Below are 14,660 nucleotides of genomic sequence, written 5' to 3' on the forward strand. Positions count from 1 at the left end.
CCACTATCCTTCTACTTTCTCCTCCTTCGATTCCGTCTTGATGAGGGTCAAAGTATATTGCTCATTGACATAGAGCGCAACCCCTCCCCCTTTCTTCCCCACCCTGTCCTTTCTGTATAGCCTATAGGAAAGGTTATGAGGAAAGGTTGAAAGAGCTAGGGTTATTTAGTCTAGAGAAGAGAAGACTGAGTGAATTCTGCAGCTATTACTACACTGAAGGAGGTGCAATTATTTTTAGGGGGGGGGTGCCAGAAATGCTACACAGGGGTGCATCTACACATGCAAATAGTCACAAGTAAATTTACTGCACATTAAGTGATTTTTGGCAAGTGTCTACACGTGCAGAGATCTGGCACTAAATTTATTGACAGGTGCCTCCACCACCGCCATTTGCCCACGGCCCCCAGGGGAGTGGGTGGGGAGAGCCCCAGCCTCCAGCCCCAGCTGCCAGCACTTGGCAGCCATCTTTAAAATTCATCCCTGCTCTGTGCCATCTGGGCAACCAGTTCCAGTGCACAGACAAGCAGTGTGGCATGGGCACAGGCATCATGTGGCAACTCTGTTCCTGCCCCATCTGCAGTCCTCAGCTATGGATGCCCCAGCCCCTAGCTGCCAGGAACAGGGTCCCCTGATCCTCCTGGCCTCCTCAGTCCTCCTGCTAGCCTACCACAGTCACCTCTGCCTGGCTCATGGCCATCGTGCTCTGCCTGGCTCCCCCACACAGTCACTACCTGGTCAACCGCTACATGCCCTCTCAGAGCCCCCACTGCCATTGCCACCAGCAATGATGACAAGGGGCTCCAGCAACAACAGCTCCTGGGGCTGCTGTTGCCCTCCTGGTCATTCAGCCCCACTTCCTCTTGGCCTACCTTGTTAAAGCACAGTAACACTTTAACTAATCACAACTAAATTTGATACCTAAGATACAGTAACATGTCTCATGTAGACATGCCCAGGGATGTACAGCACTCGAACACACACACATAAAATAAAAATGTGAGAGTCGGCTTTGAACATGCAAGCAAGCATTCCCATGAAAAATATAATCTGAGGAATACTATGGATTAGACTGTATAATATTGGAAGCAATAATACTGAAAAAAAGTCATAGTGATACATAGTCACCTATTCCTACATACAATAGTGGAATGGAGAGCCAATTAGACAGGTTTGCAATTCAGTAAGGTAGCAAAGAGGCCAATGAGATATCTGGTTGTAAACACATATATTAGAAAGCAAGCAATAGTTCCTTTCCACACAACACAAGATCCATGCTTGAATTTTGCATCTTGTTATGGATATCATTTTACCAGACAGATGTTGCTAACAAACTGAATGGAGTTCATAGAAAAACAATAGAGAAAAAAACATAAGCAAAGACTTAGAGGAAAAATTATTATGACACTGGCTTAGCAATCACTGTGCAAGTCTCTGAAAACTCTTCAACTCTAAAACAGGCTCCGCCATGGACCCACATAGTTTACTGACTTCTAGTTCATGCTGGGATACTGAAGAGGAATGCTTTTAATAACATTTTTAAAGAGAGCTGGTGTTATATTAGCCAGCTGTTTAGTTTTATTCTTTGTTTTTGTAATTATGATATTGTACCTAGATCCTTCAGTGGATGTCCTGTCAAAGGTCATAAACCAATCCAACTTGCTGTAGTTTGTCTTTCCTGAGTTCCCTGGTAACTCAAGACTGAAGTGTTCATGTATGAAATAGCATCCATTGTTAAGGATGGCTTGATTAAAACAATACTATAGTTCAATGCCAAGTTTAATGTCTTTCCCCAACTCAATTGTAGCTTCTTGCCAGACTCAGTACTTCTGTCAGAAATCCAGAGTCCTCCATGTTGTTTTCTAAAGCCTGTTACTTTTAAATCAGGGTTGTCCAACTTCAGCGCAGCTGGGAACCGCACAGTGCTGGCATGTGGCCCCCAGGCTGCAAATTACTCAAGCGATATACTTTGAAGGGGGACCCACTGGTATTTTGTTGAATAGCTGGTCACACAGACACAAAAAAGGATTATAAACATTATAAAAGTTGTTATAAATGCTATATCAACATTATAAAAGATCAATGACAATGTCATTTTTCAGTAGAAATGTTGATCTGAAACCAACATCAAGGTGAGCTTTTATTCCTTTTCATCGTAATTTTCACACACTGAAACACTGTGAAAATGAAAATATAAACTTTTTCATTTAAAAATATAAAGTAATATTTATTTGAATGCTCCATTCTACAAATTTTTATTTATTACAATTTCCCTCCTGAATCAAGTTGAAAACAAATGTCAAAATATCCCAAACATACCAAAATGGGGAGAATATTCTGTTTTCTAATAGGATCCAACTTCAGTGTGATCTTTTGCTTGAGTAACGACAAACGGTTTGTGTGGTGGAATTTCACAGTTTCAAGTATTTATAATTGTCCTCCTGCAATGCAGATGCCAAACTCAGTAGATAGTACCAAATTTAATCTTCTGCATTTTAAATGGATGAACCCCCATGACAGAAGCATCTGTAGTAGAACACCTCATGCATATAATCGTACGTGCCACATCATTCTATTGCAATTATTCAGATCAGTCACAAATCAACAACTACCCATGTTCACTTTTTCTTCTTCCAGGCAAAAGACTAAAATCAAACCTAGATATGTCTTCCAAACTTCACTTGTACTTAATTAATGGAAGGCAACCTTCTGAATGCCAGCCAACATGGCTTTGTCACTGGAAGGTCCTGCCTGACCAACCTGGTCACCTTCTATAACCAGGTGACACATTGCCTCGAAAAGGGAGATGAGGTTGATGCTGTACACCTGGATTTCAAGAAAGCCTTTGACTTGGTCTCCCATGATGTCCTCATGGTTAAACTGGAGAACTGTGGTTTTGACTCTCTCACAGTCCGATGGCTGGGGAAGAGAAGACTCAGGGTGACTTGGTAGTAGCCTATAAGTATATAAGGGGAGTGCATCAGGATCTAGGAGAACAGTTGTTCACCAGAGGTCCCCAAGGAGTAACAAGGTCCAATGGCCACAAACTCCTAGAAGGCTGATTTAGATTGAACATAAGGAAAAACTTCTTCACAGTCCAAGTGTCCAGGGACTGGAACAGATTCCCCCCAGAGGTGGTATAAGCATCTACTCTGGACTCATTCAAAAGGTGTTTGGATGTTTATCTTGCTGGGATCATTTGATCTCCACAGACTTCCTGCCTATGGCAGGGGGGCTCGACTCATTGATCTCATGAAGTCCCTTCCAGCCCCTAATGTCTATGAAATCTATGAAACCATTTCACCAGTTTAATTAGATACATTCCATTGTACTTAACCACTTATAGACACCAAACTATTCTAGCTTGTTATAACAAGGCCAGCATTGCTCCAAGAAACAAACCCCACCCACTCCCTCCCTCTCCATGTATGTCCAAGTCTGGCAACCATGCAGTGTAACTAGGCTGGTAGGGAGTGGGAGAAAGTGGGCAAAACTAATTTCTCAAAGTAGGCTTAGTTGGGAGGGCAAGGGTTGCCTATATTATTTAATTAGGTTAAGCTAGGAGAAAACTCTATTACAATGAACAGCATTCATGCCATAATTAATAAATGCTACAAAACAGAGTTGGCAACTGATAGTGTGTAAGTAAAGATGTTGGTAGCAGCTATGAGTATTACTGTGAATTATTTTCACCATACTTAAACTTGCTTCTCAGTGACTCTTTGGATTCAAGCTGAAATGAAAATATTTCCTGGCAGCCTCACTCCCCCTGCCAGATGGAAAGATGTTCTCATAGAGAATGGCCTCCTTCACCTATCCTTCTCTCTAGATCACTTAAGAAATTATTTCTTCCCTCCCCTCCCCTCTTCCTCCGCCCCCACCCCCTTTGGATGTTCTGCTTTTAACATCTCCTCTATTTTTCTGCTTTGTGCTACTGCAGTGGTTTTGAATGCTAATGAGGTAATATCTGGCTTAGCCCTACAGAGACACTTCTGAGGTCATTACTTGGGGATACTAATCCACCTCTTCTTATTCTGAGTCCAAATGTATTGTAGGGAATCTTGAACAAGTACTTGGGCTTAGTTAAAAGAGCAGAGGAGAAAAGAAACATTGTGAGCTCAGAAAATTTAGAACTAGCAAATGATCTTGAAATCCCAGGTGTAATAAATATTGTGAATACAGATTATACACCATCTATACAGCATCTTATTTGAGACTAAGTCTATAGAGTTTAAAAAATGTAAAAAGTTCAGACACTATGGTGACAGGAGCAATATAGTAGCTAAAATGTTATAGTCTCAGAAATACTTCTAAATTGCCTAGATTTAGAATCAGAGAAAATTAGTGTTAGAAGGGACCTCAGGAGATCATCTAGTCCAACCCCCTGCTTAAAGCAGGACCATCCCCCAACTAGATCATCCCAGCAAATGTTTTGTCTAGCCGGGTCTTAAAAACCTTCAAGGATAGAGATTCCACAACCTGTCTGGTTAACCTATTCCAGTGCTTTACTACCCTCTTAGTGAGGAAGTTTTTCCTAATATCTAACCTAAACTTCCTATGCTGCAACTTGAAACCATTGCTCCTTCTTCTGTCATCTGCCACCACCAAGAACAGTCCAGCTCCATCCTCCTTGGAACCATCCTTTAGGTAGTTGAAAGTTGCTATTAAATCTCTGCCTCAGTCTTCTCTTCTGCAGACTAAATACGCCAAATTCCCTCAGCTTTTCCTCAGAAGTCATGTGCCGCAGCTGCCTAATCACTTTTGTTGCCCTCCTCTAAACTCTGTCCAATTCTTCCACATCGTTTCTGTAGTGCGGGACCCAAAATGAACACAGTACTCCAGATGTGTCCTCACTAGAGCCAAATAGTGGGGAATAATCACTTCCCTCAATCTGCCAGCAGTGTTCCTACTAATGCCATTAGCCTTCTTTGCAACAAGGGCATGAACGCCTTGTGCCCCCAGAGGATGGGGGGCATGGAGACCACCCGCAGGCAGCAGCAGCAGTGTTGGTGGCGGGGGTGTGGCAGCAGCAGGTAGAGAGCTTCTGCGGGCAGCCGCAGTGGTGTCGATGGTGGGGGTGGTGAGTGCTGACTGCCCGCAGATTCTGTTGGCAGTGTTGGTGGCGCTTTTTGCAGGGGATATACCGCCAAGTTCAGGGGGTGCACATTCACCCGCATGCACCCCTTACACATCGCCAATGAACAAGTTCACACTGTTGGCTCATATTCAGCTTATTGTCCACTGTAACCCCCAGCTCCTTTTCTGCAGAGCTGCTGCCCAGTCAGCCCCAGCCTGTCCTGGTGCAAGGGATTGTTCCATCCTAAGTGCAGGATTTTGCACTTGTTGTTATTGTACTTGTCTTTGTCCTTATTTGTCAGTGTCAGCCCCAATTTCCTATGTTCAATGGAGTTTTCTTTTCCACCATTCAAAAATCATAAAAGCACCATAGGAGTTTTCAGTTTTACTGATCATGACAGTTAGTAATATTACTTCTTTTCATGTATTTAGTCTAGGATTCTGCCACTCTTACAATGAGTAGCACTTTGCTTTGCAAGTAGCCTGTAGAGAAATCAATCAGACTGTTGTGAAGTAAGGCACCAGTTAATCTGCCTGACACCCTCCCATGAATTTAATGCCACCACTTTCTTTGATTTGAATGGAGTAGAAACAGATATGCAATGGTGGAAGAATAATAGCCTTTTTACCCTTACTTGTCTCCGCTAGCAAAAGACAAACAGGGAGGGAAGTACAGGCACATAGACGATGGCTGTGCTCGCCACTGTTGCCACCTTTTTTCTATTAAAGATTCACAGTATTCAGTTAGGTGTTTCCCACACTTCTTTCTGACTGGAGAACACTTTGCTTGCTGGTACTGACCACAAAAGTACCTTTTATTCTCTATGTTGTAGAGATGACAAAAAAGGTTCAATGCCAGTTTTGTTCCCCTAGACTTTAAGAATCAGCGGATGCATTTGCTACCACACATTACATTTAGTACCTCTAATATTCAGTACAATACAATACAATACAATACAATACCCAGTTTTTCTTACACCTATGTATTAGGTCCTTGTCTTTTCCTCTTTCATAACTACTTTTCTTCTTCTTCCCAATTTTAAGTTATCATTGTCTCGGACGGCTAGAGCCGACTCGAGGTGATTTAGAAACTGCTCATTCGTTAGGGCGGGCTGGTGAATGGAGAGGCAGACAAGGTTTAATGGTTGCAAAAACTTTTACTTACGCCGCTTGTAGTTGCAACGCAGATGGTCCGGTTGTCTGAACAACTATGTGAGTTGTTCCAGCTGGCGAGGCCCAAGCCAGTTAATCCATCTGCAGTTTAAGCCGGCGGGAAAAGGGTACGTCTGGGATTGCGCTCGGCGATGGGAAGAAGGATCGATAGGTGATCAGTCTATCGATCAGCTAGCCGCAAGTCAGATCTCTTTAGAGGCACTCTGCAGTGTGCTCAAAGCTCTTCAACTTGGGCGGAAGTCACACGAAATTTTAAACAGCTAGCAAGCCAATTACTAGCCGCCACGTGTGAATAATTTAGAACTGGCCAATAGCGGGACACAAATTTGCATTTGAATAGCGGGAACTCTTTGCACCGTGCATTTCTGTGCTGCAAAGAAGAAATGCATCCTGCAAATTGGCAGGAAGTCTCTTGCACCGAGGTTCTTCTGTGCAGCAAAAACCCTCGCTGTGCAAGAGGCTCTCATGTGGCAAGAAAATTCCATCGTGCCGAGGCACCAAAATCACTGGGTTGTGACAATCGTTATTGAACACTATTCACTATCAGACTAATTCAAGATGGAATTAGTCTAGGGACTCCTTCCTAGTCATGTGTATATTTTAGATGTACACTGAAAGTAATAAGCAGATTAAATTCTAAGTATTTGCCTAGGTGAGCGTTACATTATTGCTAGCCCAAAATAGCTACAGACTTACAAAACTTCTTGTATGAGTGATAATATCATCATGGCACAATAATAAGTTCCTAACTGATTGGGACAAAGGTAAAATACTGCAAGCCCATTATCATCACATCAAGCAGAGGTGTTATCCCAGTCAGTGCCTAGAGGAGCTATCAGTTAAGCATGTGGATAGGACTAATGTGTGAGCCATGTGTGTGTCAGATCACAGCATCCTGATCCTCATGAAAAGGGGGATCTGAGTCTAGATTACACCTCTAGCAGTATTCACTTCTTACAGGATGGTAACAAAAATAACACAGAAATTACCGGTATTAGAAAAGGGAATAACGATAGCATCTCAAGGCGCCACAGTATGGATACCTGCCGGCTAGTGGTAAAATGTTGATGGTGATCTCTATATCTTCGCACATATATCTATTAAAGTGCTTTGTGATAAGAGAGAGCTGAAGATTAAGTTAATCAAATATTGATTAGTAAATGACAAGTACAGTCATTTGTGTAATGATTTTAATGTCAATCAGCAAAGTCAACTAAAAAAAAAATCAAAAGACATCATCTTTCTTTTTATGCAACATTGTTCAGTTTTGTATTATCCTCAAAGACTAGTAAAATGAAAAAAAATCTGTTGCCGAAAGATTTGATTTTTTTTTTTGAAGTTTCTACCTGAATAAATTAGAGCCATATTATCTTTCAATGTGAAGACAATTTCCCTGTAGATGCAATCAAGATATACAGAGTGGCAGCTTATACATGAATTGGTTAGACGTGCTTTGGCATTATCTCAAGTAATATCAGCTTTATAGAGGTGATAAAGTGCTTTTAGCTCTCCGCTCCCATCCCTGCAGCCTCTGATAGATTTCTTAAGAATTAATATAAAACTTTTTTGAATAATGTCTCTTATCAGTATCATTTACAGGATTAAATGCAATTGATGAAAACAAAAAGAATAGAAACCTATTTTATCATGAGATATAGTGCATATACAATGTTAACAAATATAATTCACAAAAATATGCATCTCAGCATGTGACTATTGAAGTTGTCATCTCTACAAGTCTTGGTAGCTAATCAAGACATCCACATCAGACATTTACCATTGTGTCTTTCTTGATTTTTCAGCAACGTAAGAAAACCACATCCAATTTAGAAACACATAAAGAATTAATTGTGAGAATGCAAAGTTCTTGAAAAATCTGCTGTGTCCCCACTCCAGCCTCTGAAGTCAAGGGATTGATGTTTGAAGAATGCAATTATGGCAGAGAACAAAACTCCGCAGGAGACTCAGGACACTAAAGAATTTCCTTCTACCCTGATTTTCTTTGAAGCAAATGGGAAACCAAGGAGAGGCAAGAATTCCAAGTATGATCTGTGATGTGACGTGTTTGTTAATACCTGTACTAATGGTGTGAAATTATTGGAATATTGCTGTACTGAGCTGAAAGAGAAAAACACTCCTGGATGACAAAGGGCCATCAAGAATATTGCTCTTTTTTTTTTATTGTGCTTTATTTTCTATGCCTCAAGAATCAGACTGCAAACATGTGAATAACCAAACCCCCATCTCTGCTGGAGCTGAACCATAAAGCTCCTTGCATCTCTATATTCAAATCCCTCCTGGATAAACACCATGTTGCCTACAAGAAATTAACTGCCGAGCTGTAGCAAGTTTGCAATGAGGTGGTTGCAATCATATTAAACAATTAATTCAGTGAGCTATAAAACTCAATCTTATTCAACAAATAGATTATACACATTAACATTCAATACGTGCAATTGCTAAGTCTAACTTTACATATACAAAGTGACAACTGTATCGTGAAAATGTTACATTACAAACCAGCCACTATGCCAACAATACACAGGAAACAGTGCAGGATACTTGACATGCAGAGGGAAGTGAGGAAGAGATGTGCTAGGGCAATACAATCGCAGGTCTCATGATTCTAATAAGAGGTCCCCAGTGGATAAAGGATACACCAAGACCATAGCTTAGGCATGTGACCTGCAAATCTGACTTTGCCCCACAAGGCTGAAACCCTCACCTCACCCTAACTTAGCCTGCCTACCCTCCTGAGAATTCCAGAATACATTATTATAGTCATTCACTCCTTCTCACTGATTTCGACTGGTTTTCATGGGTCTCTACTGCTTCCAAATGGAGTAAGAGCAGTAGATGAATAGACCTGTTTGCAAACCTAGAAAACAAGAGTAACCACTCTGAATTTCTACTAACCTAAGGAAGAAGGTTCTTTTCATCCTCTATTAGAATTATAAATTATCATTGTGGATTATCATTGTTGAAGATTATACCTAACAGCGGAAGAAAATACCTAAGAATGGAAAAATGGACATTCCAGCAGCCAAGTCCTTAGCACCAGGGGCTTACAAACCATGGGATCCAGGGGCAATATCTCAACTGCCTACATACCAGAGTCAGACACTCCCAGGAACTAATGAAGAAGCGGGGCTAATACTATCGGTTCAACAACCTGTGACTGCAGCACAGAGCCTCAGACTATGCAACACCTACTGCAATGCCCACAGCTTGAAGACATGTATACAATGAAAGAACATGCAAAGTACAACAAATGAGCATAAGCATGTGTAACAAAATGGTCAAACATGGTGTAGGGACAGGAGAAGAAGACCACCCCCTGCATCAGGCAGAATCAGCCTTATCCAAACCATCCTATATAAATCAAGAATCTAAACTCTACATAAGACTACTGTCAGCCCTGACACAACACAGAGCAAAGACCCTAACCTGCCACATGTAAAGCAGGGGAACCATGGCAGGCAACGTCCTGCTTCTGTGAAATGTTGTCAATATATGCTTAAGAGGTCTAGGGTATAGCACCCTGCCCCCCACTACAGAAGAAAGCAACTCCCCACAGTCCATACCAATCTGACCATGAGGTAAAAATCTTTCCTGACCTCAAATATGGCAATTGGTCTGATCTTGACTGGTGGGACAAGACCCTCTAGGCAGGAACTTCTGGCTTTGATCCCTGCAACAACATTGATTCATCAAGAGCAAGTCATGCCTAACCAACCTGATTTTTTCTATTCTGAAATGCCTGGCTCTGTGGATGTGGGAAGAGCAGTGATTGTGCTTTACCTTGACTTCAGCAAGGATTTTAATATTGTCTCCCACTACATTCTACCAAGCAAACTAAGGTAGTATGGGTTGGACAAATAACTTCAAGGTGGATAGAAAACTAGTTAGGTCATCAGGCTCAAAGGATAGTGATCAATGGCCTGATGTCTAGTTGGTAGCCAATGGCAAGTGGAGTGCCTCAGCAGTCATTCCTAGTACCGGTTTTATTCAAAATCTTCATTAGCAATCTTGAAGATGAGACACAGCAAACCCTCAGCAGGTTTGCAGATGATACCAAGGTAAGAGAGTAATAGATGTGCTGGAGGCATAGGGCTAGGATTCAGAGACCTAAACAAATTGAAGGACTGGAACAAAACAAATTTCATGAAGTTCAATAAGGATAAGTGCAAAGCCCTGCACTTAGGATGGAACAATGCCATGTACCAGTACAGGCTGGGGAGTGATGGCTAAGCAGCAGCTCTGCAGAAAAGGACGTAGGGATTACAGTGGACAATAAACTAAATATAAGCCAACAGCGTGCCCTTGTTGTGAAGAAAGCTAATGGCATACTGAACTGCATCAGTAGGAACATTGTCAGCAGACTGAGGGAAGTGAATATTCCTCTATATTGTGATTGCAGAGTGGCTGGCCATTATTTTTGAACATTTGTAGAGACTGGGGGATGTCCCAGATGCCTGGAAAAGGGCAACTATAGTGCCCATCTTTAAGAAAGGGAAGAAGGAGGATCCAGGGATCCATAGACCAGTCAGCCTCATATCAGTCCCTGGAAAAATCATGGAACAGGTCCTCAAGGAATCCCTTTCTAAACACTTGGAGAAGGTAATTAGCAGCATGAATTCACCAAGGGCAAGTTATATCTGACTAACGTAATTGTCTTTTGTGAGGAGATGACTGGCTCTGTGAATGTGGGGAAAACAGTGGACGTGACATTTAGCAAGGCTTTTGATTTGATCTCCCACTGCACTCTTGCAAGCGAGCTAAGGACATACGGGCTGCATGAATGAACTATAAAGTGGATAGAAAGCTGGCTGGCTCATTGGGCTCCAAATAGGTAGTGATCAATAGCTCAATGTCTAGCTGGCAGCCGGTAGAAGTGGAGTGGCCCAGGGATCAGTCCTGGGACCAGTTTTATTTACTATCTTCATCGACAACCTGGAAGATGGGATGGAATGCTCCCTCAGCAAGTTTGTAGATGACACCAAGCTGTGGAGAGTAGTAGATATACCAGAGGGTAGGGCTAGGATTCAGAGTGAGCTAAAAAATTGGAAAATTGGGCCAAAAGAAATCTCATGCGGTTCAACAAGGAGAAGTGCAGAGTCCTGCACTTAGGCCAGAAGAATCCCACTACAGGCTTGAGATGAATTGGCTAAACAGAAACTCTGCAGAAAAGGACCTGGGTGTTACAGTGGACAATAAGCTGGATATGAGTCAACAATGTGGCCTTGTTGTCAAGAAGACTAACAGCATACTGGGTTGTATCAGCAGGTGCATTGCCAGCAGATCAAGGAAAGTGATTATTCCCCTCTATTCTGTACTGTTGAGACCACATCTGTAGTTCTGTGTTCAGTTTTGGGCCCCCCACTACAGAAAGGATGTGGACAAGTTAGAGAGTCCAGTGGAAGGCAACAAAAATGGATAAAGGGCTGGGGCACATGACTTCTGAAGAGAGGCTGAGGGAACTGGGCTTATGTAGTCTGGAGAAGAGAAGACTGAGAGGGGATTTAATAGCAGCCTTCAACTACCTGAAGGGTGGTTCCAAAGAGGATGGAGCTGGACTGTTCTCAGTGGTGACAGATGAGAGAACAAGGAGAAATGGTGTCAAGTTGCAGCAAGGGAAGTTTAGGTTGGATATTAGGAGAAAATTTTCATTAGGACAGTAGTAAAGCACTGAAACAGGTTACCTAGACAGGAGATGTAACCTCCATCCTTGAAGGTTTTTAATGCCCGGCTCAACAAAGCCCTGGTTGAAATGATCTAGTTGTGGGTGGTCCTACTTTGAGCAGGGGGTTGGACTAGATGACCTGAGGTCCCTTCCAACCCTAATTTTCTATGATTCTATTTGGCTTTGTTGAGGACCCTCTTTACAGAAAGGATGTGGACAAATTGGAGAGAGTCCAGCAGAGGGCACTAAAAATGGTTAGAGGGCTAGGGAACATGACTTAGGAAAGGCTGAGGGAAGTGGGCTTATTTAGTCTGGAAAAGAGAAGACTCAGGGGGAATTTACCAACCTTCAAGTACCTGAAGGGTGGTTCCAAAGAGGATGGAGCTAGACTATTCTCAGTGGTGGCAGATGACAGAAGAAGGAGCAATGGGCTCAAGTTGCAACAAGGGAAGTTTAGGTTAGATATCAGAAGGGTAGTAAAGCACTGGAATAGGTTACCAAGAGAGGTGGTAGAATCTCCACACTCGGCTAGACAAAGCTTTGGCTGGGATGATATAGTTGGGGATGATCCTACTTTGAGCACAGGTTTGGATTAGATGACTTCCAGAGGTCCTTTCCAACCCTAATTTTATATGATTCTATGATTCACTCCAGCCGAAGTCCCCAGCCTTGGCTGTAGCCAGCACCCAATGCCTCTGAAGAAGGCTTAAAACCATCCTAACACATCAAAGAAAGGGGGAGGTGGGGTGCAATCAGCAAAGCCCAGAAGCATGGGAAATACTCATGGTAGAATATAGGCATAGCGATGCGAAGATCATCCTTGACACAGTGGCTGCCCAACTTCTAAATACCTCCAGTTATGGAGAGTCCACAGCTTCCCGAGGCAGTTGATTGCACTGCCTCACTATTCTAACAGTGAAGAAGTGTTTCTAAATATCCAATCTAAACTCACTTTCCTGCAACTTCAAGACATTGGTTTGCATCTGTGTCTTCCTCTCTACAGCAATGCCATCTTTTTCAGGGGCCTTGCCAACAGCCAGATTGTCTGTGGCCTTACTTAAGTCCTCATGAGTTGGAATATCATCAAGCTCTTCAAGGACAGACAGACTCTCAAAGAGATTAAGGGCTGTCTCAGTGACATCACTTTCCCTTGAATAGAGTTCAGGAAAATGTTCTACCCATCCTTACATCTGTTGCTTTTTCTTAACCACCAGACCATCTGTTGCTATTTCTTAACCAGTAGACCAGAGAGTATTCTGAGATATATCTTTCTTGATCCCTTCAGTTACAACTGCTCTGTTTTGCCCCAGTGGATAAGTACGGCATGGATATTTGCATCTAGAAGTCCTGCATTCAGCCTTCCCAGACAATCTAAGTGGCAGTTTCATTAAAGCAATGATACATAACAATATGTATGCATGTATGTATATTTTATATACATGATATGTATGTGTCATGCATGTGTACATGTACACATACACATTCCAGGGATATCAGTGAGTCCAAAACTAGGAACTTCAGCACTAATACATGGGTTACTCCACTTAAGGTAAAAGATCTCCTTTAACCTTAGAAAAGTAGACTTTTCCCACCACTGGGCTTAGTCACCGAATAGGACAGTTGCAGCTATCCAGCACTTTTTCAGGCCTCACCTCTCTGCTTGACATAGGATTACACGAGATACCTTGGCTGGAAAATTATTAGAATTTTCCTGTACATGTTGGATTTTTTTTATTCCGCTATTATGGAGGTTTGAAGGAGGCAGTCAATACAAGCCAGTTCAAAGGAAAGCAAAACACGTGGAATCTAGAATGAGTGTCAGATGCTTCCACATAACTACAAAGAGTATCCAAGTGAAACCCTGTTGTTCAGCAAGGTGTCCATACATTGCATACGATATACTCATACCATGGTACTGAGTTGCATCTCCAGCTCATTCCCTGAACCACTCCTTTGAAATACAGTATAGATTTAAGATACCTAATCAAATAAAAGCTTTTTGTGCTATTTTTTTACATTTCATGCTCCCAGCAACCAGGACACCACAGCTAACAGCTGCTGTTTTTGTCCTCCCATTCCCTTCCCTCCCCCACCCCACACACACCTTTTGTGTTTGTTAGTTTGTTTTCAATTGTATTTATTTCCAAGGCATTTACAGATTCATGTATTCTTTTCAAAAGCTGAATTACTGTAAATGATCTGAATAGTATAATAATAGGAGTTGATAGGAAAAGAAGCCTTATCCGGTAGAGGGGGAAAAAAACCCCAAAATATCCATTTAAGGTTCATAATATGTCAAAATATGCCAGCAACTTATATCACAGTTCAAGTATTCAGAATAATGGAAGGAACCGTGAAGATTTGGTGGTCCCTCCCTTCTATGCTCTACTCTTACAGATTGCTCAATGAAATTTAACAAGAAGAAAAAATCCACATAATTACCATAGGGCCAAACTCTATGGTCTTTTGACAATTTTCCTCACACTGGCAAATTTCCATTAACCACAGAAAGGAATAAGGAAAATGAGTTGGGAACTCAGGGTTTGGCCTAGTTTCTGTAGAAAACCATTGTAATAAACTAAAACAAGAGATTACCAGAAGCTTCAACTGTACTCCTGCCTTCAGCATTTATAGATCACATACTCAAAGTAGGTCTCTGGCATGTTTACTATGCCTCCAAAATCCACAAGCACAGATAAAGCCACAAAATGGGTTATGGCGAGTTGTAGGG

The sequence above is a fragment of the Alligator sinensis genome, unplaced genomic scaffold, assembly GCF_000455745.1.
Source record: "Alligator sinensis unplaced genomic scaffold, ASM45574v1 scaffold567_1, whole genome shotgun sequence".
Classification (NCBI taxonomy): domain Eukaryota; kingdom Metazoa; phylum Chordata; order Crocodylia; family Alligatoridae; genus Alligator; species Alligator sinensis.